Source organism: Dendrobates tinctorius, unplaced genomic scaffold (assembly GCF_039654945.1).
Source record: "Dendrobates tinctorius isolate UK_male_01 unplaced genomic scaffold, ASM3965494v1 ptg000105l, whole genome shotgun sequence".
Taxonomy (NCBI): Eukaryota; Metazoa; Chordata; class Amphibia; order Anura; family Dendrobatidae; genus Dendrobates; species Dendrobates tinctorius.
Genome location: NW_027361773.1, coordinates 1,912,665 through 1,938,339, shown reverse-complemented (window position 1 = coordinate 1,938,339; position 25,675 = coordinate 1,912,665). Strand labels below are relative to the sequence as shown.

Below are 25,675 nucleotides of genomic sequence, written 5' to 3'. Positions count from 1 at the left end.
GTTCGCGGGTAATAATTGTAATCAGTGATCCCCATCACTAACGTTGTTCAGCGGGTTATCTCCACCTGTAAGCGACAAACGCTGGCCTTTTCAGTGTATTGCACATGCAGCCACGGACATGTAAGGGCATGACACACCAGTTATTGGCCAATCTCATGTGCCAGAGCCTCACGTGTCCCTCTAGTAAGCCGGACTCGGACCGCGGGGCATGACGGAGTCTCGTTCGTTAACGGAATTAAGCTTGCAATGTATGCATCTGTTCTGTAGCTGGCATGGTTGAGGTTTCCCAGGTGGAGTCGAATATAACCGTAGGCTCCACTCCTGGTGGTGCCCTTCTGGACATTCCTTTAAGGTTCAGCTTTGCAACCATACTGCCCACGTAAAACAAACAATTTGCCTTCATGAACGCTGTTTGGAGGGTCATGACTCGTGGGAATAACGCCGCCCAATCAGTTAACCTGCTAGAGAGATCCTTCGTTGCTCCCAAGCATGACATCACACTCCCTAGGAGGAAGGTAATGCCACTGTGGCGACCGTACTCCTGGGGGCGACACAAGTGCACTGATGCCCAGCCACTGCTCGATGAATCTGCTGGTACATTGACCCAGACCACTACATTCCCCTCGCACGCTACACGGCCTGAATCTGACCCTGATGAAACTCAGGTTACCCTTCCCATATACAGTTCCATCTTACACGGTGACAAAGAGGAAGCTGCAGATGAAAGTGCAGGTTCGGCCCACCCGCCATCAGACACACCACCGTACTATCAGGGGCCCTGTGCCAGTGCCGTCGCCAACGAGTGGGCCCCCCCTGCTTGCACAGGATCACAGCACTTGCAAGGTTGAAATACTGTGCAGTGAGATGGAAGATGGGGACGACGAGGAGTCCAGACTAGTACAGGGATTCCCTAGCGAGGAGACTTATTTGATTGTTTTCAATGTTGGGACAGCAATTTTTGGGGAGCACGTTACTCTGGAGAATGATAGATGGGGCCCACCATACACTGGAACATTCCAAAGGTGGACATCAGACACTGGAGCAGCATTTACAGGGCCCATTATACACTAGAGCATTAGAAATGGGGCCCATTATGTTTGGAGCATTATTTGGGCCCATAAGATAGTGGAGCTTCATCCATGGGGACCAACATATACTGTAGCATTATGTGGAGCTCATCATATACTGTTTCAAACATTATATGGGACCAATGATTCTGTATGGAGAAATAGATGGGCCTCGTCATGAGATGTAAAAAGTGAAGTATTTTTCATTGTACTATACCGCTATTTCTCTGCCGTATCGGAGCATGATGAGTTTTGGTATGTGTTAAAGGGGCGCTCTTTCGCCCAGGGCACATGAAAACCTGGAGCCAGCCCCCCCCCCACAACTTTAGCCAAATAACCCCCTTTTTTCAGTGCGTAACTTGTATTATGAAGTTAATTAAGGTTGACAAGCTTAAGTAAGAAGAATTGATGCTTTTGGCATTCAAATGGGCACTGTAGGTGTGTTTCCTGTCCTCCTCTCACTGCCGACTTTTATTCCCCATTGACTTACATTGGGTTTCGTGTTTCGGGACGACCCCGACTTTTCCCTATAATCGGACGATCTTGCTCGACCCGACTTTTGGAAAAGTCGGGTTTCACGAAACGAAACGCGACCCTAAAAAACCAAAAGTCACTCTATAAATAACATCTTTATTTAGCTCTCTTTCCCCAGTCCCGCACACTTGGTGCCTTGGGGTGATCCTCGACTCTGCGCTCTCTTTCAAACCACATATCCAAGCCCTCGCCTCCTCCTGCCGCCTCAAACTCAAAAATATTTCCCGGATCCGCTCATTCCTCAATCACGAAACGACAAAAACACTAGTTCACGCTCTTATCATCTCCCGCCTCGACTACTGCAACCTCCTAATCTCTGGCCTCCCCTCTAGCACTCTGGCACCGCTCCAGTCCATCCTACACTCTGCTGCCCGACTAATCCACCTGTCTCCCCGCTACTCCCCAGCCTCCCCCCTATGCCAGGCCCTTCCCTGGCTTCCTATCACCCAGGGGATCCAATTCAAAGCCCTAACCATGACATACAAAGCCATCCACAACCTGTCTCCTCCATACATCTGTGACATGGTCTCTAGGTACCTACCTGCACGCAACCTTCGATCATCTCAAGATCTCCTTCTCTACTCCCCCCTTATCTCTTCTTCCCACAACCGCTTACAAGACTTCTCCCGTGCTTCCCCCATACTCTGGAACTCCCTGCCGCAACACATCAGACTCTCACCATCAGTGGAAACCTTCAAGAAGAACCTGAAGACCCACCTGTTCCGGCAAGCCTACAGCCTGCAATGATCCTCGGTCTACTGAACCACCGCGCGACCTGCTCTACCCCCTCCTACTGTATCCTCACCCATTCCTGTAGACTGTGAGCCCTCGCGGGCAGGGTCCCCTCTCCTTATGTACTTGTGCGTCCCTTGTCTTACACTTATTTATTATTCTTGTATATATTACACTTGTCTGTAATTCCCCTTTTGACATGTAAAGCGCCATGGAATAAATGGCGCTATATAAATGCATAATAATAATAATAATTTAGCTTACAAAAATGCAGACAAATCCGCAGAAAAAAAACCCGCAGATAAATCCGCACAAAAAACGCATCAAAACCACATCAAAAACACACTAATTCTGCAGGCAAATCTGCAACATGTGCACATACCCTAAAAGAGCACCCCACATGGACAGACACCCTACCATACCCAACCAACACTAAAGCTCCTTGGTGCATTCTGCATAAAAATGGAAAATGTGCTATATGAATATGAAAAAGTGAGTGGCTGTTTTCCCCAGTATTTTGCACATGTGAAGAATCTTCTTGAGGAGACTCGCAGTCACATGCCTCTTCTGGCATTTAAAGGATTAGTACATCATTACAATCCAGATCTAGTATCATCCAGCACCAATTACCATTACTTCATACACTGCTGATTGCACATAATCCAAATTACACTGCCAACTGCACATACACCAAATTTCACTGCCAACAGTACATACACTAAATTACAGTGTTGACTGCACATACACCAAATTACACTGCCGACTGCACATACACCAAATTACACTGCCGACTGCACATACACCAAATTACACTGCCAAATGTACATACACTAGATTATACTGCCGACTGTACATACACCAAATTACACTGCCAACTGCACATACACCAAATTACACTGCCAACTGTACATACACCAAATTACACTGCCAACTGTACATACACCAAATTACACTGCCGACTGCACATACACCAAATTACACTGCCAAATGTACATACACACCAAATTACACTGCCAAATGTACATACACTAGATTATACTGCCGACTGTACATACACCAAATTACACTGCCAACTGCACATACACCAAATTACACTGCCAACTGTACATACACCAAATTGCAATGTTGACTGCACATACACCAAATGCCGTAGGAGCAGTCTTGTAATTGTATTCCAGCCTAAGGAATATCAATCAAGGCAGAACTGTGTGGCTCCTGAGAAGACTGGGACTGCCCACTAGACTGCTCCCAGATACTTTAGATTGTATAATCTCTGTGGTGGCCATTTACGGATGTATACGTGATAACAAGATCCATTTAACTCAATAATACTTACTATTATGTGGTAGCTTGACCAGAAGTATTTATATCACATTGATACCTAGAAAGCTCATAGTCAAACGTTCGGAGTGCTTTTAGGTTTCCCTGTCAATAGCTGGGGTGTTATATACTGATTTGAGTAACAAAAGTTACCCTTGAAAAGCACATGATGATTATTTTCAGTTAACCCTTATTTTCTTGGTAAAAGTATAAAAAATAGAAATATTACTTATACCAATACATAGAAATATATTGGTTATGTTGCCTAATATCTACTGAACACATTGTCTATTGCAGACTATATCAAATTATTGATGGGGCCATTTCATTCATTTAAAGAGTAGCCATCATTTGAATTTTTGTTTAATGAATTAATAGTACACATGAAAATAAGCACCTTTGTAATATATCTTATCTGAGAAAATCAGAGGTGGCAGTTACTATGGATACAATTCCATGTAGACAGGAGGTGGGAGGAGCTAGAGGCAGAGCTCCTCTCTCCCTCCTCCCTCTACTTTCTAGATAGAATCTTATCAGTAGCAGTGCCACCTCCTATCTTAGTAATGGGAGAGTCGGTGTGTACTGTGTGATGCCTTTATTCTTTGGGTTGATGCGATTACAGAGATATCAGATTTATATTAGGTTTTTATGTTTGGCTGCTGTCACACACTAAAAGATGGGTTTTTTTTGCAGAAACAAGTTATTGCATCACCATATTTTAAGAGCTATAATTTTTCTATATTTCTACCGACAGAGTCATGTGAGGGCTTGTTTTTTGCGGGACAAGTCAACATTTTTATTTGTACCATTTTCGGGTACATGATATCTTTTGATCGCCTTCTATTCTGATTTTTGGGAGGCAGAATGAACAAAAAACAGAAGTTCAGGAAATGTCTTTGTTTTTCTTATGCCGTTATAAGTGTAGTAAAATTGATAAGGCAGCTTTAATCTTTGGGTCAGTACAATTACAGCGATACCACATTTAAATATCTTTTTATTGTGTTTTGGCGCTTTTACACAATGAAAACTATTTTATAGAAAAAATAATTATTTTTGCTTCGCTTTATTCTGAGAGCTATAACTTTCTTAATTTTCCCCTGCTGGAGCTGTATGGCAGCTTGTTTTTTGTGGAACACAAAGACCTTTTCAGCTATAACATCTTTATTTACACTGTGCTGCATTGACCCAAGTTAGTTAGACCATGCACTGCATACTGCATTCACGAACTTGCTGGTGATCCAGTTGTCATGATGACATCTAGTCACCATGGCAACAGTCGGCCCCTCACGATGAAGTTGCGGGGGCACCAATCTGAGTGCAGAGGGAGCCCCGTCCCTCTGCCTGCCTTCTAAATGCTGCGATCAATATCGATTGCAGCATTTAGAGGTTCAAACTGCCAGGAGCAGTGCATGCAGCTTTTGTGCTCGCAAAATCGCCTGGACGTTTCCATATGTATGGATGCGTCCAAGGTCGTAAAGGGGTTAAACTGTATAGGTAGCCTATGCAGCTGCTATAAGGCCAATAAGAACAACTTAACTACTTTTAAAAATGTGCCATTTGTAAAGATTTTGTAAACTTCATCACATTACCGTAGAGAGAGGTACACCGTGAGGTTCCTCTGTGATTGTGTGATATCATACCACTAATCATCACCTCGCGATTGCCCAACATGGATGTTTGCGTCACATACCCTTCACCTCTATTTATATTGGTTTAAATGACAAGTTGTCTTCTTCCCACCTAGTACAATGGGCCCTTTTATCCAGTAGAAGCAACAAATGCTGTAATCATAGAGGAATAATGTGAACCGTTCGCTCTTGACCATTTTTTCTACAATCTTCATAAAATGGTATTGTATTTCTAAACACTCATGGGGAAATGTGATCAGGCATACAGTAATGTAGATTCATTATGGATTTTAAAACCACCCAGTGAATTAAGAAGACTGAACATAAAGCAGAATCCAAACCCATTCCATTCACTCGGGAGCATATTTGCTAATATCCGTGTGTGCAGCTTGCTTTCCAAGGTGGCAGTTACTATGGATACAATTCCATGTAGACAGGAAGTGGGAGGAGCTAGAGGCAGAGCTCCTCCCTCCCTCCTCCCCCTACTTTCTAGATAGAATCTAATCAGTAGCAGCACCACCTCCTATCTTAGTAATAGGAGAGTCTGTGTGCACTGAATACAGATTTCACCTCAAAATTCAGAATTTTGATAATGACTGATCAATTTTGGCAGAGAAAAAAGCTGATTTCTCTGATAAGATATATTACAAAGATGAGAAAAAGGAGGACATAGAATCCAAATCCATTGCAAGCATATATTAATTTATTTATCAAAAAGGAAGACACATATCAGAGATACAGGATATTACAGAAATCCACTAAAATGGGTAATCACATAAGGCCCGATGCTAGAAAGAACAAGTGGGCAGCCTGTGATGGGTATGGATGTCCAAAACCAATACCACGGAAAATAAAATAAAAATTGTAAACAAAAGTACAACATTGGTTATGAAACAAAAGGTATATGGTAGGATATATTTTTCTTCAAGGGTCACCAACGTAGGACTTCACTTGGGCAATATTATGTCATATGTAATGCCCAGATAAATAATACTGGTGATACCAATAATTGCTGCACTGGGGTACACGAGTCGGCGCCTGCTACACACCAGGATATGATGGGTACGTTTATCCAGCTTATTTAAGCACACTCAGACCTTTCCCACAGTTTTTCTTTTGTTATACGTTACAGCATTTCTTATTGATATGGTATACAGCTAAGTTTTATATAGACTAAGCGTTAGGATGTACTAGCTGGTTTACATCCAGTGCAGCAATTATTGATATCACCAGTATTATTTATCTGGGCATTACATATGACATAATATTGCCCAAGTGAAGTCCTACATTGGTGACCCTTGAAGAAAAATATATCCTACCATATACCTTTTGTTTGGTACAATGACTGCATCTTATGCCATTTCATAACCAATGTTGTACTTTTGTTTACAATTTTTATTTTATTTTCTGTGGTATTGGTTTTGGACATCCATACCCATCACAGGCTGCCCACTTGTTCTTTCAAGCATCGGGCCTTATGTGATTACCCATTTTAGTGGATTTCTGTAATATCCTGTATCTCTGATATGTGTCTTCCTTTTTGATAAATAAATTCATATATGCTTGCAATGGATTTGGATTCTATGTCCTCCTTTTTCTCATGATATTGAGAATCGTCTCCATTATATTTGACTTCATGAGGCACTATTAAGGTATTTAACTTAAAATGAAATAAGGATGTTCTTTTGGAGTATTTTTCATATATATTACAAAGATGTTTATTCTCATGTGAACTAATGATTTATGTAATAAAAAGTAAAATGACGTCTACTCTTAGTCTTTAAGTAGGATTGTCAAGTGTATTGAAACACATCGTTCATGTGAATCCATAAGCATATGCCTTAGGGTTAAACAGTCCAGCTTATCTGGTTGGCAGAATACACAACTAAGTATGCTCAGTGTCATGAAAGCGAATGCTGGGGCAGATTTATCTGTATGTCATGAAAAACCGGACTAAATGATGGTTGCTGAGCTTTGTCACAACTGACTTGTGCCACATTTATCAAACAACTGAGACATCGTATAAACTGCTCCGACACGTAAGGCCCTTTTTCATCTTACAGAATGTTATATTTTACTGTATATGGCAGAGATGTGATTCGTCAAAGTTGTTTGACATATTAATCAAGACAATATTTTTTGTCTTACGAATGCACATGTGACCATAAAAGTATTAGGAACATAACAGACAAAATAACAAAATCTGTCATGGTTTATAGATCAAAAGATTACTTAAAATAGTTATCATTATTCTTAATCAACACTTAAACACTTAAAGAGGATCTGACATCAGATCTAAGAATGTGATCTGTATGTATCATAAAATAGATCACCAGGCTCTGATGAGGAGGGTGTACCTTCTTGGCAAATCCATCCCAGAATTACTCTTTAATCCTTTCTAAATGCTCAGCATTTTATGAGTCCTGCTGTACACTGCCAGATTTTATGAGGCCAAGTGTATTCAAGCTGTAAACTTCTCCGCCTACCTAACTTGTTTGTCAAGTCTTTTCATCATCCTCCTGGCTTGCTGTTGAATTTTAGCACATATGCAGTAGAAGCAGAAGTCTTCATGTGCTACAGTAAGAAAAAGCCCATCTTCCAGCAGCATTTTCAATGTGTAGCAACAGTTTCTAAGACCTTCTTCAATAGGTTCCCTAATGTTAACTGTGCATATATTTTTATTATATATATGGTATAACTTAGGTACCAAGTTCATCAAGGTTAACTCTGCATATGTGTACATTATATCTAAGGTAGAACTTGTGTACCAAGCTCATCAAGGATAACTCTTCATATGTGTACATTATATCTAAGGTAGAACTTTTGTACCAAGCTCATCAAGGACAACTGCATATGTGTACATTATATCTAAGCTGGAACTTGGGTTCCAAGCTCATCAAGGGTAACTCTGCACATGTGTACATTGTATCTACCGTAGAACTTGTGTACCAAGCATAACTCTGCATATGTGTACATTATATCTAAGGTAGAACTTGTGTACCAAGCTCATCAAGGATAACTCTGCATATTTGTACATTATATTTAAGGTAGAACTTGTGTACCAAGCTCATCAAGGATAACTCTGCATATGTGTACATTATATCAAAGGTAGAACTTGTGTACCAAGCTCATCAAGGATAACTCTTCATATGTGTACATTATATCTAAGGTAGAACTTTTGTAACAAGCTCATCAAGGACAACTGCATATGTGTACATTATATCTAAACTGGAACTTGGGTACCAAGCTCATCAAGGGTAACCCTGCACATGTGTACATTGTATCTATGGTAGAACTTGTGTACCAAGCTCATCAAGGATAACTCTGCATATGTGTACATTATATCTAAGGTAGAACTTGTGTACCAAGCTCATCAAGGATAACTCTGCATATGTGTACATTATATTTAAGGTAGAACTTGTCTACCAAGCTCATCAAGGATAACTCTGCATATGTGTACATTATATCAAAGGTAGAACTTGTGTACCAAGCTCATCAAGGATAACTCTTCATATGTGTACATTATATCTAAGGTAGAACTTTTGTACCAAGCTCATCAAGGACAACTGCATATGTGTACATTATATCTAAGCTGGAACTTGGGTACCAAGCTCATCAAGGGTAACTCTGCACATGTGTACATTGTATCTACGGTAGAGCTTGTGTACCAAGCTCATCAAGGATAACTCTGCATATGTGTACATTATATCTAAGGTAGAACTTGTGTACCAAGCTCATCAAGGATAACTCTGCATATGTGTACATTATATCAAAGGTAGAACTTGTGTACCAAGCTCATCAAGGATATCTCTGCATATGTGTACATTATATCTAAAGTGGAACTTGGGTACCAAGTTCACCATGGTTAAGTCTGCGTATATGTAGATTATATCTATGGCAGTATCACGTTCACCAAGGATAATGCTGCATATGGGTACCGTTACACTTAGCGACGCACCAGCGATCCCAACAACGATACGACCTGGTAAGGATCACTGGTGCATCGCTAAATGGTTGCTAGTAAGCTGTCAGTCAGATTTGCCCGACGACACAGCAATGATCCAGCAATCCGTATAACGACCTTGGCGGTCGTTGGGACCTTGTCATACAGCAGGGACTCTGATGACTCCCGCTTGCATCAATGATTTCTGAGTCGTTAACGAGGTCGCTCGTAGGTGTCGAACACAGCAATGCGCGGTGGCGAGCGGGACACCAGCGATCAAAAAATGGCCCAGGACATTCGAGCACAATCAACGATATCCAGCGGGGGGGCCGGTCGCTGCTAAGTGTCACATGTAACAAGATCTCTGGCGAGGTCACTGTTGCGTCACAAAATCGGTGACGCTTCAGCGATCTCGCTAGCGATCTCGCTATGTGACACGGGGCCTTATATGATACAGGAAAGATGTATATCTTTGTACCGTGTTAGCCAGTAGATAGAAAAATATTCAGAATTGAGAGTCCTCAGTGGTTGATACCTTTTAATGGGGCCTTATACAGTATGTACATTTTATCTAATGTAGAGCTTGGGTACCAAGCTCATCATGGGTAACTCTGCATATGTGAACATTATATCTGTGATAGCAAGTGGTATATGTGCTCAGACTTCTGGAAGGTCTTGGCTGTCAATCACAGTATTAGGGGGTGGGATGGAGGAGATTAAACTGACTATTGTACCACTTACGCCATAACATGATTTACATGTTTTCTAGGAAAACAGGAATAAATGTTTTGTAAAGGATGGAAGATGTCTGAAAACATTCCAACAAGTGCTATGAGTAGTGTATAATGAGCTTAACACTGTGGTGACCGTAGATGGGAATGGTTGTTCTAGAGACTGATCCGCTTTAAGTCCTCATAGGAAGATTGTCACAATCTTACAATCATCGTGCAGCCAAGCTACCCATTAATATCTATTAAACAAAGATGGGTTACAAAATAATTAAGCACATCTCATGGCTCCTACCAGATTAGAGTGTTAACTGGTGACAATTCTGTATTTCAAAGGACAATGTTGGGGCTCATATAAATTAGGTTGGCCAAACCTGCCAGCACCAGCCTACCATCTGATGCGTATGGGACTTCTCAACAAGAATATGGCATTTTACATTTGAACACCCAATTATCTTGAGATAAGCAACCACCATTGATGACAGTTTTTAACTTCAGCCTGCAAATCATTACATTTCTTGTTTTTGTTTCTTTGTTTGCCTAAAATGCCCCTGATGCTGTTATCTTTTGTCCCATAATATGTATTTTACCACAAATTATATTGGATCGGAACTAGAATGTGATTTTGCTGTGTTATTGTGTAATTCCTGACCTTCTTCCTAAGATGAATGGACAGCTTTGGAATATATGTGTTTTATTCACATCTCTTTTTTGTTCATGTATTTACTTTGTTTCAGTTTTTTAGCCCTTAACGCAGAGTCTCACCTAGATGTTCTTTAACAAAAGATAATCAATAGTTTTTTAGCCTCTGGCTGGCATAACATTATATCTGATAATTGCTTGTTTTTCATTTCCTCCACTATCTGAAAACACATTTGCTGCTGAAAGTAGCGAGCAATAAAGGTTACAATGAGGAGGGGGAAATAACTTTTTGGTTGTTTTATTTTCAATTAAGTGATGGCTGAAGTGAGATATTCTGCTAGGAAAGATTTACTGTCTGGATCATTCATTGCATTTTTGCATTTGTAGAATGGCTAATTTGCACCATAGATGGAAGGTCACAAGGTGGTAGCAAGGGGACGTGTGTTTTTGTTTTGTCACCCTATTCCTTGAACTGTACAGATATCTGTGTCTTGTACAATCACATATTAAATATATCATGATACTTATCCTGTATTACAGTAGAATTATTCTCTCTATAATAACATAAAAATCCTGTACAAAGCCTAAATAAATTAATTGAGGCATACTCTATTGGACTTCCTGTGTATGGAGGTATAGAGCTATGAAGGTATAGAGGTAAGGAGGTATAGAGCTATGGAGGTATAGAGCTATGGAGGTATAGAGCTATGGAAGGTATAGAGGTATAGAGCTATGGAAGGTATAGAGGTATGGAGGTATAGAGCTATGGAGGTATAGAGCTATGGAAGGTATAGAGGTATAGAGCTATGGAAGGTATAGAGGTATGGAGGTATAGAGCTATGGAGGTATAGAGTTATGGAGGTATAGAGCTATGGAGGTATAGAGCTATGGAGGTATAGAGGTATGGACGTATAGAGCTATGGAGGTATAGAGCTATGGAGGTATAGAGCTATGGAAGGTAGAGAGCTATGGAGGTATAGCGCTATGGAAGGTAGAGAGGTATGGACTATAGAGCTATGGAGGTATAGAGTTATGGAGGTATGGAGGTATAGAGTTATGGAGGTATAGAGCTATGGAGGTATAGAGGTATGGAGGTATAGAGTTATGGAGGTATAGAGCTATGGACGTATAGAGTTATGGAGGTATTCTCATCTAGAAGCAATATATTTCCGCACACAAATCCTATAGGACAGCACATGGAGGTCATATGGCTACATACAGGTTCTGCTGTGTCCATAAGCCGCAGGGATGGACAGAGACAGTATATGGGTCCTTTGCAGTCCAGTAGTTTATTATAATGAACCCTTTATGTACTGTGTTGGGTAAAAGTGGACCCCCTTACCTTTTGGGCCCTGTGGTTGCACCAATAGTACGTCCACCCTTACAACAGGTTATTGGTGGTGCAATTTAGGCTGTGTGCCCACGTAGCGATTTTTAAGCATTTTTGCCGCGATTTTCGGCGCAAAAACGCTGCAAAAACGTTTAAAAATCGTGTACAGAATGCCCCCCATGCTTTCCTATGGCATTCCGCACATGCTGTGCTAATGCTGCGCTTTTTTCCGCGGCGGAATCGCATCGCGGAAAAAATCGCAGCATGCTCATTCTTTTGTGCGGAATCGCAAAGAATTGCCGCGATTCCGCACCCATAGGAATGCATGAGAATCGCTTACTTCCCGCATGTGGCTATGCCCACCATGCGCGAAGTTAAGCGTCTCATGTGCGGTTGGTACCCACGGTGTGGAGGAGAGGAGACTGTCCTCCAGGCCCTGGGTACCATACCCCTGTAAAAAAAAGAATAAAAAATAAAAAATCGGGGTATATTTACCTTCCGGTGTCCCGCGCTGCATTCCCGGCCTAAGCGTTCCCAGTAATGAGAAAAAACTTTGTCCAGCTGGACAAAGTTTTTTCTCATTTGCCTTGGATTGTGCGCTTTGACACAGCGGTCTCGTGCTCCGATGTTGGAATGCCGTATCTGGTGAGCTGGATTTGTATCCTGATTTATTGTTCCCAGTAATGCCTTGCGGCAAGGCCCTGTAATGACGTAGTCTCGCGTGACTCTCGCGGTCTCGCGAGATCGCTATAGCAACGCGAGACTACGTCATCCCAGGTCTCGCAAGGCATTACTGGGAACGCTGTGGCCCGGGAATGCAGCGCGGGACGCCGGAAGGTAAATATACCCCGATTTTTTTATTTTTTTTAGCATTTTAACATCCTATCTTTTACTATTGAGGCCGCAGAGGCGGCCTCAATAGTAAAAACCTGGTCACACTTGTCAAACACTATGTTTGACGAGTGTGACCAACCTGTCAGTCACTTTCTAAGCGATGCTTCAAATCGCTTGGAAAGTGCTTGAATATCGCATGAAAAAATCACGGCAAAATCGCGATCATAATCGCGGTACAATCGCGGTGAAATCGCGTGGAAAAAAACGCGCGATTTCTGGGAAGGAGTCCGGTTTTTAGTGAGCGTTTTAAAACGCTACGTGGGCACATAGCCTTACACTTATACTGAAGCTTAGAAGCTCAAGACTTCAATGTCTCATGCAAGTGTGATGATTGCTTGTTATAACATGCCAGTATTGGGTCTGTTAACCCTTTGCTGCATATGCAGTGAGAAAACTTCCAAATCATATGGCAAATATATCCGTAGGGCCACATTGAACTGGTGAAAACCAAGAAAAGGTTTCACCTTATGCCTACACGGTTATATGGATTGCATTCTTACACCAAAAGTATGCATTCAAAAATCTGCTTCACCCTGTTGTATAAATATGAGATACTTTAATATTTTTATAAATTTACATTGAGAAAACCAGGGCAGTATTTAGAGTTTATGCTGCCCTAGACACTTTTAGTGCTGCCTACCCCATTGGTGAGTATGACTAATGCAGACACATGTGTCTGCTTCACATGGAGACACAGTCCGTGTGGTATAACGGACATGTGAAGGGGGACCATAGAGCAACATTGCTGTCCGTATGTCGGCACGGACTGCACACGTGCCACAGGCACAGATGTGTGAAAGAGGCCTTAGTGTGTGAAAAAGTGATTCCACACATGTACAGTGCCTTGCAAAAGTATTCGACCCCCTGGAACTTTTCAACCTTTTCCCACATATCATGCTTCAAACATAAAGATACCAAATGTAAATTTTGGTGAAGAATCAACAACAAGTGGGACACAATTGTGAAGTTGAACGAAATCTATTGGTTATTTTAAATTTTTGTGGAAATTCAAAAACTGAAAAGTGGGGAGTGCAATATTATTCGGCCCCTTTAACTTAATACTTTGTTGCGCCACCTTTTGCTGCGATTACAGCTGCAAGTCGCTTGGGGTATGTCTATCAGTTTTGTACTTCGAGAGACTGAAATTCTTGCCCATTCTTCCTTAACAGCTCGAGCTCAGTGAGGTTTGATGGAGATCGTTTGTGAACAGCAGTTTTCAGCTCTTTCCACAGATTCTCGATTGGATTCAGGTCTGGAATTTGACTTGGCCATTCTAACACCTGGATACGTTTATTTGTGAACCATTCCATTGTACAGTTGTGGCCAAAAGTATTGACACCCCTGCAATTCTGTCAGATAATACTCAGTTTCTTCCTGAAAATGATTGCAAACACAAATTCTTTGGTATTATTATCTTCATTTAATTTGTCTTAAATGAAAAAACACAAAAAGAATTGTCCTAAAGCCAAATTGGATATAATTCCACACCAAACATAAAAAAGAGGGTGGACAAAAGTATTGGCACTGTTTGAAAAATCATGTGACGCTTCTCTAAGTAATTAACACACCTGTAACTTACCTGTGGCACCTAACAGGTGTTGGCAATAACTAAATCACACTTGCAGCCAGTTGACATGGATTAAAGTTGACTCAACCTCTGTTCTGTGTCCTTGTGTGTACCACATTGAGCATGGAGAAAAGAAAGAAGACCAAAGAACTGTCTGAGGACTTGAGAAACCAAATTGTGAGGAAGCATGAGCAATCTCAAGGCTACAAGTCCATCTCCAAAGACCTGAATGTTCCTGTGTCTATCGTGCGCAGTGTCATCAAGAAGTTTAAAGCCCATGGCACTGGGGCTAACCTCCCTAGATGTGGACGGAAAAGAAAAATTGACAAGAGATTTCAACGCAAGATTGTGTGGCTGTTGGATAAAGAACCTCGACTAACATCCAAACAAGTTCAAGCTGCCCTGCAGTCCGAGGGTACAACAGTGTCAACCCGTACTATCCGTCGGCGTCTGAATGAAAAGGGACTGTATGGTAGGAGACCCAGGAAGACCCCACTTCTTACCCTGAGACATAAAAAAGCCAGGCTGGAGTTTGCCAGAACTTACCTGAAAAAGCCTAAAATGTTTTGGAAGAATGTTCTCTGGTCAGATGAGACAAAAGTAGAGCTTTTTGGGCAAAGGCATCAACATAGAGTTTACAGGAGAAAAAAAGAGGCATTCAAAGAAAAGAACACGGTCCCTACAGTCAAACATGGCGGAGACTCCCTGATGTTTTGGGGTTGCTTTGCTGTCTCTGGCACTGGACGGCTTGACCGTGTGCATGGCATTATGAAGTCAGAAGACTACCAACAAATTTTGCAGCATAATGTAGGGCCCAATGTGAGAAAGCTGGGTCTCCCTCAGAGGTCATGGGTCTTCCAGCAGGACAATGACCCAAAACACACTTCAAAAAGCACTAGAAAATGGTTTGAGAGAAAGCACTGGAGACTTCTAAGGTGGCCAGCAATGAGTCCAGACCTGAATCCCATAGAACACTTGTGGAGAGATCTAAAAATGGCAGTTTGGAGAAGGCACCCTTCAAATATCAGGGACCTGGAGCAGTTTGCCAAAGAAGAATGGTCTAAAATTCCAGCAGAGCATTTTTAAGAAACTCATTGATGGTTACCGGAAGCGGTTGGTCGCAGTTATTTTGGCTAAAGGTTTTGCAACCAAGTATTAGGCTGATTGTGCCAATACTTTTGTCTGGCCTATTTTTGGAGTTTTGTGTGAAATGATCAACATTTTGCTTTTTGCTTTATTCTCTTTTGTGTTTTTTCATTTAAGACAAATTAAATGAAGATAATAATACCAAAGAATTTGTGTTTGCAATCATTTTCAGGAAGAAACTGAGTATTATCTGACAGAATTGCAGGGGTGTTAATACTTTTGGCCACAACTGTAGATTTTGCTTTATGTTTGGGATCATTGTCTTGTTGGAAGACAAATCTCCGTCCCAGTCTCAGGTCTTTTGCAGACACCAACAGGTTTTCTTCAAGAATGATCCTATATTTGGCTCCATCCATCTTCCCATCAATTTTAATCATCTTCCCTGTCCCTGCTGAAGAAAAGCAGGCCCAAAAACCATGATGCTGCCACCACCATGTTTGACAGTGGGGATGGTGTGTTCAGGGTGATGGGCTGTATTGCCTTTACGCCAAACATATCGTTTGGCATTCTTGCCAAACAGTTTGATTTTGGTTTCATCTGACCAGAGCACCTTCTTCCACATGTTTGGTGTGTCTCCCATGTTGCTTGTTGCAAACTTTAAATGACACATTTTATGGATATCTTTGAGAAATGGCTTTCTTCTTGCCATTCTTCCATAAAGGCCAGATTTGTGCAGTGTACAACTGATTGTTGTCCTATGGACAGACTGTCCGATCTACAGCTGTAGATCTCTGCAGTTCATCCAGAGTGATCTTGGGCCTCTTGGCTGCATCTTTGATCAGTCTTCTCCTCGTTTGAGATGAAAGTTTAGAGGGACGCCCGGGGTCTTGGTAGATTTCCAGTGGTATGATACTCCTTCCATTTCAATATGATCGCTTGCACAGTGCTCCTTGAGATGTTTAAAGTTTTGGAAATCATTTTGTATCCAAATCCGACTTTAAACGTCTCCACAACAGTATCACAGACCTGCCTGTTGTGTTCCTTGGTCTTCATGTTGCTCTCTGTGCTTCAAACAGAACCCTGAGACTATCACAGAGCAGGTGCATTTATACAGAGACTTGATTACACACAAGTGGATTATATTTATCATCATTAGTCATTTAGGACAACATTGGATCATTCAGAGATCCACAATGAACTTCTGGAGTGAGTTTGCTGCACTGAAAGTAAAGGGGCCTAATAATATTGCACGTCCCACTTTTCAGTTTTTTAATTTCCACAAAAATTTAAAATAACCAATAATTTTCGTTCAACTTCACAATTGTGCTCCACTTGTTGTTGATTCTTCACCAAAAATTTACATTTGGTATCTTTATGTATGACGCATGATATATGGGAAAAGGTTCAAAATTTCCAGGGGGCCGAAAACTTTTGCAAGGCACTGTATATACTGTATTATTGAATTCCTGAGAAAGACATGCTGGCTGTTCCAGGAGCCAAGGATCACTGACCATTGGTATTTATCTGTAATCCCTCCTGTATCTATTTTATGCACCTTACTTCAGACTTTGAACTTTGTCTATTTACTCTTTGCACTTTATAAAAATTATTTGTTAGGGATTATTTACTATCATGTTTTTGGTCAGTGTTCTTAATTATGAATTTGATATATTATCTACTGATACTATGGTATTTTTTATGTTTTTTTTTGTCAGTTTATGTTTTTTTTTGTCAGTTTTAATATTGTATTAAAAAAACTATTTTAAAGTTTCCATATTTTGGATTCTTTTTGTTATATTCACCTTTTTGAGTAGGTCTGACATGTATATATTATGTGGCACCTGTGGAGGGGCTGCAAGAGTGGTTTAAAACCACGACTTTATTACTATCATTGTTTTAAGTCCTGTCGGGTTTTGCCCGTGGAGCAGGACTTCTGCGCCACTTCTACGCACAGAACAGTTAGAATTGGCGTAGGAGCGTGATCTACAACACAATTGACATTTCTTTGCATAGAGAAGAGGCATTGAAGTCTCACTCCACGGCAAAACCCGACAGGAATTCACATGAAGACCCGCCCCCAGGCCGCCCCAGGCACGAGCATATCATTAACTCAGAACTGAAAATAAAGATTAAACAACAACCACAAGATGGATTTCATCAACCAAGGTATCATTGTAATCACTGTAACAGCTCCGACCTGACACTGTGTGTAGGTTACTGTGCACAATCCTGCTGACAGGTTCCCTTTAATAAGCTATGGGTATCACCATTCTGTAAGATTGCATACTTTTTAGCCTGATATTGTCCACAGATGGTTTATTTTAAAAAAGAAGAAAAGACCGGTCTGTGGGTTCTATATATTCACCTATGGATATAGTATTTGCTAAATTAATTTTATGTAAACGAGTGGCAAACTTCTTAAATGTGCAATGTAAACTCTGTAATGTGACTGGCAGGTAAGTTTATGCCTGGTACATATAAGCATTAGATGAAAACGATAACCTGCAATGAAAGGAAAACTGTAACTAGGTTTTGCCACTTTATCTGAGAGCAGCGTAATGTAGGGGCAGAAACCCTGATTCCAGTGATGTGTCACGTACTAGGCTGCCTGCTATAGTTTTAATAAAATCACTAAATTATTAGTGGTGATTAGAGGTCTGCATCCAGCACTGAAACGTCGCCACATGGGCCATTAAAGAGCACCTTATAACTGCTATATGGAGTGCTGTGTCAACTTTTTTTGACTCTAATTACAAGGTTTGGTACATGCCTTTGAAACTTTGCACCCTTTTCCCCCTTTTTTTCCTGTGCTGTGATAAATGTCTTTTTTAGATTATCAGCAGGAGATCATTAGTAGTGGACTAGTTGACCTTCTTCCAACCACATTTTATTTCCGCTTTCTGCATATGCACAGTATACACAGAAAGCTGACAACCAGTGGTGTGGGCGTGGATATACAGGAATCAGCAATCAGAAAACTGCTAGATCTGTAGCAAATAAAACATTCCTCTTGTGGTAATCTCTGTTTTTTTTTACTAAAAATACAGCCAGCAGACCAGTAAGTGATAGATCACTGGCATCAGGGTTTCTTCCCCCTACATTATGCTGCTGTTAGATTGGGAGGCAAAAACTTGGTGACAGATTCCGTTAAAAAATAAATAAATAAATAAATAAATAAAAGCTTAATAGCTATATTTCTGGGTGGAGGGGGGCGATTTAGCAGCTAATGCATAATACTGTACCCCAGTCAGCAGTATCAGACGACCGCCATAATGCACAATACTTCACAAACATTAGGGTACTTCACAGCAACAAGGGGACATGATTGCAGCACTGACACTGCATTGTATAAAGGAGCACACGATGTGGCCGCAGCATGAAATTAATCCATACATCAAGGAGGTTTATACACACACAACAGTGCCGTGAATGCCTTCCAAAACAACTAGGACTTTGATAATGATAAATAAGGGTATTTTAAGTTAAATGCTCCATCAGATATTTTCTATGAAAGTGGAAGAGAGAAAATGCCCTGAAGAAGAAAATGCTTCATATTTATTGATGTATTTCAAAGGCTACAAAACGCTTCTCGGCTGCCGCTGGTTTTCCAGGTGGCCTGTTGGAAACAACAAATGAAAATTAAGAGACTATTAGCAGTTTGTTGTTGCGGAGAATAATTCTGCCATTATATTTGCAGCAAAAAAAACAACAACACATTTTGGAAATCTCCTGGATCAGGGAAGACTTTGTATCAATTAGAGGCGCTAATTAGGATTTTCCCGAATACTAGGTACATGGCTTCAGATAGAGCGTTGTGCAGGTAAACGTCTCTGCCAAATCAATCTAATTCCGTTGCTTGAGGCACCGCACAGGTACGAGTAGGAGATATTGACATGGACTTGCTTCATTAAGCAATGCAAATAATGTTCTGGCGTTTAATAGCAAAGTAAATTTACTATAATGGATACTGATGTCTTAAACAAAGACGCGCTGTCATAGAGATCTGCCGCATGATAGGGACATTTACCTCCACGAATTCTTAAAGAGCCCAGCGCATCTTTACACTGAGTGTTCCTATTAGACTTCTCTATTCAATGGTCATCTCTATCCTTAGGGTGTATGCTTAGCGGTACAATATTGCCTTGGAAAAAAGGTAGGATTGTGATTGCTGCAGCACGGGACTACTGATGTTAAAGTCCATCCGAACCACAGTTATATTCACAAACATGTATTGCCTGGGGAATTTTAAAATTGAGCCTGATATATCTGGAAAAAATTTCTGATGTTGTGATGTGAAAATACTGTACAGCAATCAAAAAGTATGCGAGAGTCAATATTTCCAATCTGGAAGAGGCCCGAGGGACTTGCGCCACAACTTCTTGTATGTAATAGTAAAATATAGAGATAAATCTAAGTGGACATGAATAAAGGTGGTTATATATAAGGATATACGTTATTTCCATTTGTGCAAACTCTTTATTTGCTTATCTTTACCCAACAGAGCATTGTGACCAGGGCCGGACTGGCCATCTGGCAATTCTGGCAAATGCCAGAAGGGCCTGTCTGGTTGAGGGCTGCCTTGTCTGCTACATTGTTAACTGAATCGGTGTTCTCAAGACATACATACTGTTAACAATTGTAATGGAGCACAAAGTCGCTGACTCTGTCACTTACCCCAGCAGGCCACGGGTATCATTAGAAATATTGGTCTTGTAGTAAATCTTCCTTTCCTCTATCCAGGGTAATATTAGTAACATATCCCATCTGGTTCTTGGGGACGGGGACAGCATGGGCCTGTGTGATTGCAAATGCCAGGGCAGAATTTCAGTCTCAGTCCGTACCTGATTGTGATTATACCCAACACAGATCAGTGACCTCACCTGCGGGGGCGGCGCTAGTTTCCTGCACCGCCAGGTATAGTGACAGCGCTCTGTTCTTGGCTTATTGCTATTCATCTAAGCAGACAACAGAGCGCACACAGATGAGATATCACACTGCATACATCACATGGGAGAGACAGAGCAAGTACAGCACTGCCCTGAAACCATATGACAGTGACAGTGACTGCAACCTCTGCCCCGATAACACTTTGTTTGAGTATCCCAGCATGCACTGGGATACTCATATAAATCAGCATCACACAGAAAGTACTGAAAAAAATAGAAAGAATACAATAGCTTTTAGGCTACTTTCACACTTGCGTTTTTTTGCGGTGCGATGCGTGCGCAGTGCAAACGCGCATAAAAACGCATAATGCGTTTTTAAATGCATTTTCTTGTTTTTTGCGCATGTTTTTTGCAAAAAAAGCATGCATTTTTTTGCGCTGACGTGCGCATGACCATGCGCACGTCAGCTCTCCCATAGACTTTAATAGGTTTTGGGTGAATTTCGTGCGCATTGCATGCGCATGCGTTTTTTTGAGACAGGTCTGACGCACAAAAAATGCAACTGGATGCATTTTGTGCGCCCAGGCGCACACTACAAAAAAACGCATGCGTATACAAACGCATGACAATGCGCACCCATGTTAAATATAGGGAAAAACCGCATGCGCATTTATGCACAAAAACGCAGCGCAAAAAAACGCAAGTGTTAAAGTAGCCTTAGTGTAGTTAGGGAATGGTAGGGAATTTTTAAAGCAATTATGTCAAACAAAATAATCCCAAAAAATAACTTGTGTTAATCTTATTATGAAAAAACCTGTCTATTCCACTATAACCCAAAATTATAGGGAGTGAACAGAATAAACACAACATCCAAAAAATTCTTTGAAATAGATGAACAAAATTTATTGACAACTATTAAGATGCATAATCTAATATATAAAGCTCAATGTGGGTGTGTATGTATGTATGTATGTATGCATGTCCGGGATTGGCATCCGCACCGTCACTGCTACAGCTACAAAATTTGGCACAGTCACACGTCTGGACCTCGAGAGTGTCATAGGCTATGTTGTGAGGCAAAATTTTTATCCCGTGCGTTCCAATTCACCAAACAATTTTGCCCCTATCTACATAATGGGGAAAAAGTGTATGTATGTATTGGCATCTGCACCGTCGTAGCTACAGCCCCAAAATTTTGCAAAGTCACACGTCTGGACCCCGAAAGTGTCATAGGCTATGTTGTAAGGTGAAATTTTAACCCCGCGCATTCCAATTCACCAATTTTGCCCCTATCTACATAATGAGGAAAAGTGTATGTATGTCATGGCATCTGCACCGTCATAGCTACAGCCACAAAATTTTGCAGTCACACGTCTGGACCCCGAGAGCGTCATAGGCTATGATGTGAGGCGAAATTTTAACCCCGTGCGTTCCAATTCACCAAACAATTTTGCCCCTATCTACATAATGGGGAAAAAGTGAAAGGAAAAGTGTTGAAGGCAAATTGACAGCTGACAGATGTGAACAAGGGGGACTTAAAGAATGAGAGCGATGGCGCCAAACAGTATATACCGTACAGTTGCTAAGGTGGGGCCCTGACATGGGATACTCACCACACACGTGGATATGAACACACACAAAAAATACGCCACACACTACCACATGCTTCAACACATATACCACCCTCCGCACACATTGCACCACACATACACCAACCTCGCCACATAAAAGTCGAAACACAAAAGTCGCCACTCAAAATTCGCCACGCTGTCCCAAAGCTGTTTAAAAGATGAAAAATGAGCTGTGATTGGTTGCTATCAGCAACAGTTTTCTTTATAGACAGTTGTGGTAACTGAGGCCTATTATTCTTATCATTTCTATGGTGTTATCGTCCTTCTGTAAAGCTGGAAATAACACAATTTATTACCGTGCCAACACAGACCACCCTCTGACACAGACTGCAGGGGGAGCCCAGTATCACACAGGATAGGATTAGATACATGGCTCAGCAGTCAGTATCACACAGGAGAGGATTAGACACATGGCTCAGCAGGCAGTATCATACAGGATAGGATTAGATACACAGCTCAGCACACAGTATCACACAGAATAGTATTAGATACACGGCTCAGCAGACAGTATCACACAGAATAGGATTAGATATACGGCTCTGCAGTCAGTATCACACAGGATAGGATTAGATGCATGGTTTTTATGTGCAATATAATCATTATAATTTGTTATAACTAACCACAGTTGGTTACTATGCCCAGGCAACGCCGGGCTCTTCAGCTAGTTATATTATAAATCTGTAATAACCTCAAGTAATGAGGGACACAAAAATGCTACTGGCTCCTTTAAACACACTATTGGGCATACATGATAGAGTAAAAAAATGCTAATACATGGCTAATTATATCAATTGAATAAAGTGCAACGTGCAAAAATTTGAGAAACAATAATATGATACTATACATAAAAGTCCTTTTGACAGTGCTGAACCTATATAATATATCGACAAGCATATAGCTCAATTGTTCCACCTTATCTGATACAACAGCCACAATTTAGACATAAATGAAACTTCTTATAACATTACTCACTCTGTGTGTGGAGATCGTGCCGTGTCCCTCCACCACGACGTGCGTTTTGGCCACACTTTTGGATGTTGTGTTTATTCTGTTCACTCCCTATAATTTGGGGTTATAGTGGAACAGACAGGTTTTTTCTTTTTAATTTTTAAAGCAAGTATATTAGAAAATACCTTAGATTATAGCATCAAATAGATAGGGAGTTAGGAGCAAAATGACATTGCCTTCGGACCACTCCACTAACCCATGATGTGTATAAATTAGAAAGATTCTGAATTCCAAATTTGCATTGGAAGTCGAGGGACAGAGTCAAATGGATTTGAATTATTGATAAAATTTCTACGCTAAAATCTTATTCATTAAAACTAGCAGGGTCATGGACCATTGTCTTTGACTGAGAGCAGAAATACCTGTGACACTATTATAAACTATTTACTATATGATCTGTTGCCCAATTCTGCAATTGGTAGTGGGAGATCCAGGACCAGGCATGGTGGTTCCACGTTTTCAGCAATCGAATAACAGCTAAAGATATTTCAAAATCTAAGGCGGGGTTCACAAGAGGAAATGCAAAATCATCCATTTTAGACCACTTTCACACGTTCAGTATTTGGTCAATATTTTACCTCAGTATTTGTAAGCCAAAACCAGGAGTGGGTGATAAATGCAGAAGTGGTGACGTGTTTCTATTATACTTTTCCTCTGATTGTCCCACTCCTGGTTTTGGCTTACAAATACTGAGGTAAAATACTGACCAAATACTCAATGTGTGAATGTGGCCTTACAGCCAGAATAAACTGACGATTTTTCATCTATACTGACATCAATATACAAACCATATTTCATCTGTTTATCCATTTTTTTACGTCCGTATAGCATCCATTTTTGTAAATAAATTATTTAATAAATAATAGCGGTCAAACACAATATCCTATTTTTATAACTGCAAGGAATCCATGAACATGTTCAGTATTTGGTCAGTATGTTATATTGCTATCTGTAAGGCCTCTTTCACACATCCGTTTTGCGCCGTCAGGCGAGATCCGGCTTTTTTTTGTAAAACCGGATCCGGCGAAATGCAATGCCGGTTCCGGTTTTTCCCCATTGACTTGTATTAGCGCCGGATGGCATTGCGGTTTGTCCGTTTTTTGTCGGATCCGGCTACTTGTCTCATTCCGGCGTCTGGAAAAAACGGCTACTGTAACTTTTTTTGTCTCCTTCGAAAAAGCCAGAAGCGCCAGATCCGACGCTTCTGGCTTTTTGCTACAATGAAAGTCTATGGGCGCCGGAATGCGCCAGATCCAGAAAAAGACAGATCCAGCCACCGGATCCGTTTTTTTAAGTCTGCACATGCTCAGATCCAATTGGCCAGCCCCCAGGAAACAGATATAACCTGCTAGACGGATCCGGCAGAAAAACGGATCCGTTTCAACAGTTCTCCAAAATTTACGCCGGATCCATTTTTTCTAAAAATAGCCGGATCCTGCCTGACGGCAAAAAACTGATGTGTGAAAGTAGCCTAAGCCAGTGGAGTAGTGGAGCAAGCAGAGGAAAAAACACTCCTGGTTTTGGCTTACAATAAGGCCGGGGTCACACTGGCGAGGAATACAGGAGAGTGAGAGGCGCAAAAAGCACGCATTAGACACGGACAAATGATTCTCTATGGGGTCACTCGCACCAGCCGTATATTTCTCCTCAGTATCCTACGCTCCGTGCCACTCGCAGCATGCTGCGATTGTCAGCGTACTACGCCCGTAGTACGCCAATGCAAGTCTATGGGTGCGCAAAAAATACGGATTACACACGGACCACACATGTGACTTGCGAGAAATACGCACCAGGTGTCTTTAGAAACCCTGTCATAGGGCTCCATTATATGTCCATTTTGCAAGGCGGCGAGAAAATCTCACCATACGGATGCCATACGGATTACATACGGATGCTGACATGCGCAAAATACGCGACCACACCTTGATTACGGATGACATACGGAGCACTATTTAGGGGTCTGTCATCCGTATTACGCATGTAAAATACTGACCATATTTTGCGCAGGTTAGTGTGACTCCTTCCTAACTGATGTAAACTACTGACCAAATACTGATAGTGTGAACATGGCCTACACTAGAGCATGCTGCAACTTTTTTTGCACCCAGACCATCAGTCCTTGTGTAAACTACTACACTGACTTACATTGATCAGTATGCTGCCTGTATGCTATCAGTTTTGTATACGGACAGCTCTAGGAATTTAAGGCCACGTGCACACACTGAGTACTTGGTCAGTATATTACCTCAATATGTGTAAGCCAAAACCAGGAGAGGAACAATCAGAGGAAAAGTATAATAGAAACACGTCACCACTTCTGTATTTATCACCCACTCCTGATTTTGGCTTACACATACTGAGGTAAAATACAGACCAAATACTGAATGTGTGCACATGGCCTAATAGAAACCCGTCACCACTTCTGTATTTATCACCCAGTCCTGGTTTTGGCTTACATATACTGAGGTAAAATACTGACCAAATACTGAATGTGTGCACATGGCCTAATAGAAACCCGTCACCACTTCTGTATTTATCACCCAGTCCTGGTTTTGGCTTACACATACTGAGGTAAAATACTGACCAAATACTGAATGTGTGCACATGGCCTAATAGAAACCCGTCACCACTTCTGTATTTATCACCCACTCCTGGTTTTGGCTTACACATACTGAGGTA

At 41.2% G+C, this 25,675-nt stretch overlaps 1 protein-coding gene across 28 annotated transcripts in view; it reads left to right on the top strand.

Moving 5' to 3' along the window:
- CELF2 (CUGBP Elav-like family member 2) overlaps positions 1-25,675 on the top strand; it is a 654,777-nt gene that overhangs the window by 300,518 nt on the left and 328,584 nt on the right. The window lies entirely within an intron of this gene.